This window comes from Myotis yumanensis, unplaced genomic scaffold (genome assembly GCF_028538775.1).
Source record: "Myotis yumanensis isolate MYYU_CA2020_CCGP unplaced genomic scaffold, mMyoYum1.0.hap1 SCAF_10, whole genome shotgun sequence".
NCBI lineage: Eukaryota > Metazoa > Chordata > Mammalia > Chiroptera > Vespertilionidae > Myotis > Myotis yumanensis.
This window is the reverse complement of record NW_027223761.1, coordinates 19,908,325-19,914,571: the sequence shown is the minus strand read 5'-3', so window position 1 is coordinate 19,914,571 and position 6,247 is coordinate 19,908,325. Positions and strand designations below refer to the sequence as shown.

The 6,247-nt window shown below is 48.7% G+C and overlaps 1 pseudogene; it reads right to left on the bottom strand.

Moving 5' to 3' along the window:
- Positions 1–2,778: 2,778 nt before the first annotated feature.
- On the bottom strand, positions 2,779–4,053 carry LOC139017970 (nuclear prelamin A recognition factor pseudogene; annotated as a pseudogene).
- Between the last annotated feature and the right edge of the window lie 2,194 nt (positions 4,054–6,247).

Genomic DNA, 6,247 nt, shown 5'->3' with positions numbered 1-6,247 from the left:
GGTATGTGCCCTGACCAGAATTGAACCCGGGACCCTTTAGTCCCCAGGCCGACACTCTATCCATTGAGCCAAACTGGCTAGGGCAATGCAAATTTTTTTCTAATGATATGTCATATTTCATAAAATTATTTTTTTAATTAAATAGACATTCAATACTTTATATTCACTGCAGCTATATATTACTAGAGGCACAATGCACAAAAATGTGTGTACTTGGGTGTCCATCAGCCCTGCCTCTTGCAGTCTGGGACCCCTTGGGGGATGTCCGACCGACAACTTAGGCCTTTTCACAGGGGGATCAGGCCTAAGCTCTCAATCAGACATCCCTTTGGCAGCCTGGGAGTCTTCAGGGGATGTTCGACTATGGCTTTGGCCAGCTCCTTTGCGACTGTCTCTGTGGAAGGACCAGGTCCACGCTACTGCCTCTCCCACCACCTCTGTGAAAGGGGAGGTGCCAGGCCCACCATAGCTGACCAGGCAGTGCAGGCTCGCTGGCCTTGCCCCTTGCCCACTGGTTGTTCTGGCAGGTCATTCCAGAAGGTTGTTCTACCATCTGGTCTAATTAGAATATTAGCTCTTTATTATATAGGATAGCAGTTAGATAGTTATATAATTTACAACATGGTTTCCCCAATAAGTTTAGTTCCTACCTTGTTCCATACATAGTTATTACAATACTAGAGGCCTGATGCCCAAAATTCGTGAAAGGGGCTTGGCCCTCGCAGCTCCAGCTTCATTTGGAAGATCATCTGGATGGTCATTCTGCTGTTTGGTCAAATTAGCATATTAGCTCTTTATTATATAGGATTATTGACTATACTAGAGGCCCAGTGCATGACATTCGTGCACTGGGTAGGGGGGTTCCTCAGCCCAGCCTGCACCCTCTTGCAGTTTTGGACCCATTGGGTGATGCCTTATTTGTCCTTAGTGCTGCCGCAGAGGCAGGAGAGGCTACCACCACCGCCGCTGCGCTAGTCAGCCGTGAGCCTGGTTTCTGGCTGAGTGGGGCTCCTCCTATGAGAGCACACTGACCACCAGGGGAGAACTCTTGCATTGAGTGTCTGCCCTCTGGTGGTCAGTGCATGTCATAGAGACCGGTCGTTCCACTGTTTGGTCAATTTGCATATTAGGGTTTTAAGATATAAGACTAGAGGCCCAGGGCATGAAATTCATGCACTGGAGGGGGGGTTCCCTCAGCCCGGCCTGTACCCTCTAGCAATCTGGAACCCCTCAGGGGATTCCTCTCACAGTCCGGGACTCCTTGCTCCTTACCGCTCACCTGCTCACTGCTCCTTACCATTCAGCTCGCTGTTCCTTAGCACTGCCATGGAGGCAGGAGAGGCTCCCACCACTGCCACTGCACTTGCCAGCCGTGAGCCCTACTTTTCTGTGTAGTTGTGTACCAACTGCTTTCTTCCTTCTCATTTAGGGTTAGCAAAATATGAGGGCAGAGCACACTGTCGTGGAACGCAGAGAGCTGCCTGGAGCTGAGGGGAGTGGCTGGGCCCATGGGGTGAGAGGTGGACACAGAGGACATTATCTCACCCAATTGTGGGGCTGGCTGGCCAGCCTTCATCTGCCTGACCCCACCCAGGCAGGGACCGAGCAGGGTGTCTGCCTCTCCATTCTCCATCCTTCCATCTGTGACACCTGACACCCTTTCTAGGCCTCCCCCAAAGTGAGTTCAGCTCAATCCCTGAACCTAAAAGGGCATGGGAGGTGTGATGTGAATGATACCACATCCCGCGGGGTTCGGGCTATGGAAGAGGGGCTGCACGCAAATGAAAGAGACAAGACAAGAAATAATAATTTGGAAATTGGGGGGGGCCAGGAGGGAGCCCATCTGAAGAAGAAGGACTCCACTTGGGCTCTAGCCTTGCCATCCTTTTATTCAGTTTGTGATACACCTATAGCCCTTAGGCAGGCAATTTCCAGTAACAGACAGACATTCTTATCAGTAAGGATTTACATGACTATCTGGTGGGAAAGTTGCTTCAGCTACCATTGTCTGGAATAAACAGTTGGTGCATACCCTTGACCTTTGCCAGGGCTCAAGGGTCACCAGCATTCCGGGCTCCTTGTCCACACTTCTATTCTAGAGAAGACAATAGGTGGCTTCCCACAGGGGGGCTCCACTCCAGTGCCCCCTGATTCCCAGTGACAGGACCTGGTCTCAGGACGGTGGCCACAGCTGCAGAACAGAGATATGTTTCAAGAAAAGTTGGGAATGCAGAATTTTGTATGAGCCCCTATTCCAAAAGGTGGCAGTTTATTCACATTGTGGCAAAGACACCTTCAAAAGTAACATAAGTGGGTAAAGTCAGAGTCAAATCAGGCCATTTCCTCATCCAATCTCTCTGAGGCATGTGGACAGAACCAAGTCTCAGCTCTTAGAAGGACACTTCTGGGTGTTTTTTAAGCCTAAAGGACAGTAGTCTGTCTCCATTCTTATTCTTTGGGATTTTTTTCATTGTTGGATAAGAGGATACGTACATTGGGGCAATCCTCTATAGATACAATATTCCAGTTGCACCCATGTGATGACGATAGTGCCACTTAGAGGGAGGAAGCCGACAGATGGAGAATAGGGAATTCTAAAAGCAAAAGCAATGACAGAGATGCTAAGCCTTTCCTTCACGCGTCTGAAACCCATCCTTAGGAAGCCTTCAGGCTGGGTGTCTGCTGGACCTTTACCACTTGATGTCCTGGCAGGCTGCCCTGGGCCCTGCTAGGTGGTGTGCAGGTCTGTCTGGGCCCGGGGGCAGTCCACCCCGCCAGTCACTCCTGGTACAGCTTCTGCACATGGGCGCTGGTCTCCGGGGGCCACACCGGGATGGCAGTGTAAATGCCTTCCATCTGCCACAACAGTGCCCTGTCTGCAAGCTCATCCTCCGCCTGGTCCTGGCCCCTGTCGCTTAGGCATCCCCAGCGCAGGCTAGGACCTCCACGAAGTGTCAGGGGAGTTTGCAGCTCTACAGCTTCAGTACCACTTCTGGGTGTTCCAAAAGCCATAAGCAGCCTCAAAGCATAGCAGAATTTCTCCGTCCCTTTCAAGGGTGACCTCCTGGAAGTCTTTGTTCATCAGGGTGCAGTAGGTGAGCACCTCCATGTCCTTGTTGAACAGCACTTTGGCCATGTGTCTGAAGATTTGTGCCTGGTACCCGCCGGAGCTGGCACCCTCGTGGAGCCTTACCTCCTCCTCCTTCATGTCTCCAAACAGAGTGTCCATGGTGGTGTCAGTTGAGGCAAGGTCACTTTGCTCCATTATCTGGACAATTTCACCTGAGGTTAACATGCAGTCAACACCCTGGGAACTATGCAAAGCTGTGGGAACATCTTCTCAAAGGGCCTCTAAGTTCTTGTCGTAACATGGGCCACAATGACTTGGAAAATCTTGTCTGTGCCTGGGGACAGGTTCTCCAATCTGGTGAGGTAATCCTACACCAGATAGCCCATGACCTGCTGGGGAGACTTGGCCATGCAGAGGTGGGGGGTGATGGGGTGACCCAGCACACTCTCTGCATATCAAACTCAGCCAGGGTAAGCGGAGGTCAGCATGGATAGCCGGGGCTCTTCCTCACAGTGCTGGCAGTACCGACGCACCAATTCCTTCTGAATCTCTAGAATGCTGAAGTCTGCAGCTATCTTCATGTGAAAGACAGTGTACCCCAAGGCTTTTGAGCAGCCGCAGAGCTTTCTGGGTGCATCAGCGACACTCAGGTTGAATTTAGCAGCAAAATAAGGCAGAGACTGAGGACACTTGACACTGCCAGCACCTTGTGTTATGAGGTATCACATTTCTTATTAAGGTTCAGAACATGGAAGAAGTCTGTGGTGTTCTGATGAAAAACTTGGACTCCCTCCTTTGTGGTCACACAACTGTCACACACCAGGCAGTCACTCAGAAACATGTTGGCATTGTCCAACTTATGGAATTCTCTCTTCTCTCCCTTCTCCTGAGCCGGACTCCGGGCATTGACTGGGGCATTCTCTTGGTCATTGGTTTTTGTTTTTTTTACTACATCCCTTCCGTGTGCAGTGCTCACACTTCATCTGGAGCGGGCCAGGTAGGGGAAAGCGGTCACCTTTGGTTGCCCCCGGCACTGCTGGCAGTATCCTTTCTTCCTTGTGGAGCATTTAGGGAGGGAAAGTGGCCGCAGTGCTCGAGGCTGAGATCCAGGAGACTGGCAGTGCTGTCGGGATAGTGCCGGTGGCGTTAGTTGGTTGGTGCCTGGCCTGTCCTCTAGAGATTGAACCTGCAGGACTACTAAGGGAGCCAGTCCCCAGTCCCACCCTGCCTCCACTACCAATTGATTGGAGTCTGAGGGCCTGGAGGAGGGGCCAAGAGGTCTGCCTTCCAGCTGCTTCCCTGTCGCCACTGCCAGCCACTGCCACTGACTGATTGGAGCCTGAGGGACCCGAGTTCCTCTTTTAGCCATCCCCTGATCAATTGGAGCCTGAGGGCCAGGGGGATGGACCAGTTTCGTATATATAGATTCCCTATACCATACTTTACATCCTCATGACTATGTTGTAACTGCCAATTTGTACTTCTCAATTCCTTCACCTTTTCCACCTACCCTCCTGACACCCTCCCATCGGACAAACATCAGTTTGTTCTCTGTATCTATGAGTCTGTTTTATTTTGTTTGGACATTTATTTTGTTCTTTAGATTCCACATAAAGGTGAAATTGTGTGGTATTTGCCTTTCTTTATCGGACTTACTTCACTTAGCCTAATATCTCTAGGCTCATCATAAAAAATTCTCAAAACTCACATAAACATTGTCATTAATCAGTGCAATAGCTACATACCAAACTACCCTTTTACAACTTTGTCATGATACCTGACAACTAGAGAGCATCTGAAATTCTTTTTTAATAAATGGAAAATAATCTTAAGCTATTGAGTGTTGTGCAGTGGAAAAGCACAGACATTTGAGTAATAAGTCTTTGCCCATCATGTGTGTATTCAACTGGTTGTTTGAAATCTGACCTAAAGAATCTTTTCTATTCAGAGTGACATCTCAACTGTCCTCATGGCCCCACATTTAAGGGCACATTTTCTGTCTGTGCCGCTCAGCACCAGCTCAGCTCTACAACTACTTCTCATGAGCCCCCTTCATACCACCCCAAGGTAAATTGCATACACAATCTGGCATTCTTCAAAGTGCTTTCTGAGCGAAGCTGCAGACCTCCACACATGAAAGCTGCCATTTGTTTTTAGTGCCTTTGTCAAGAGCAGGAAGAATTACAATGGACAAGATAAGAAACCCCCCCCCCCCCCCGCCCCCGCACCTCCTCACCACCACCACTCTAAGAACTACCTGTGGTCAGTGAGGAGGAAGAGGCTGATGACAATGAAATAGGGAGAAGGACCTCAGGGTCAGGTAAAGGAAAGCACACCCCACTCATGACACCAGCACAAAAGAGGAGATCTCATGACATTTATGAAATCCATAGGATATACTATGGAACACAGCAGGCAAAGTGAGAGTGGAGTTTAATGTGTTATTGTTGCAACTTTAAAGATTTGTAATTTTACACAATGAAGGTCTAAATTTTAAAAATGCCTTATGTTGTGGATAGGATTAAATGATTTTCACATTTCTCAATGATCCAATAAATAACTTAATAATACCACATTGTCTGTGTGTAATTGTGGACTCATAATGCCTCATAGAGTCCATGTATTTCAACTACAGTCATAACTCTCCATTATTGCAGATTTCACTGTGGGGAGCCCATTTAGGGTTAAGCCTCGGACTGACCTGTTGGCAAAGTCACAAACAAGTCCCAGCTTAGAGGGCACAGTCCTCTTAGCATATTTAGGCTTGACCTTATAACGCTCCCTAGATCTTACCTGGGAAGCTAATGGGCTGAGGGAAGTGCAACAAGAACAAAAACAAGTGAAACTCACAAGAACAGTGTAAACAAGAGAAACTCACAAGAACAGTGTAACTTTGGTAACCACTATCTTGTTTACCTCTGACTATAAAAATAAAGGCTCAGATTGCCTCGGGATCTTTTCTCTGTGGCCTCAGCTAGGCACAGGAAGATCCACGGAGACTAAAGAGAGCTAGAGAGTTCTGAACGCTGTCTCCGTGTAAAACATTCTTCGCAGACTCCGTCCACACCTTTGGGAACCCCTGGACTGCTGGGGCTGGACCCCGGCTTTTCACCAATAGAACCCCCTATTCTGTTGATTCTTAAATTCTTTGGACATGACCTCATTAATGTTTGAAAG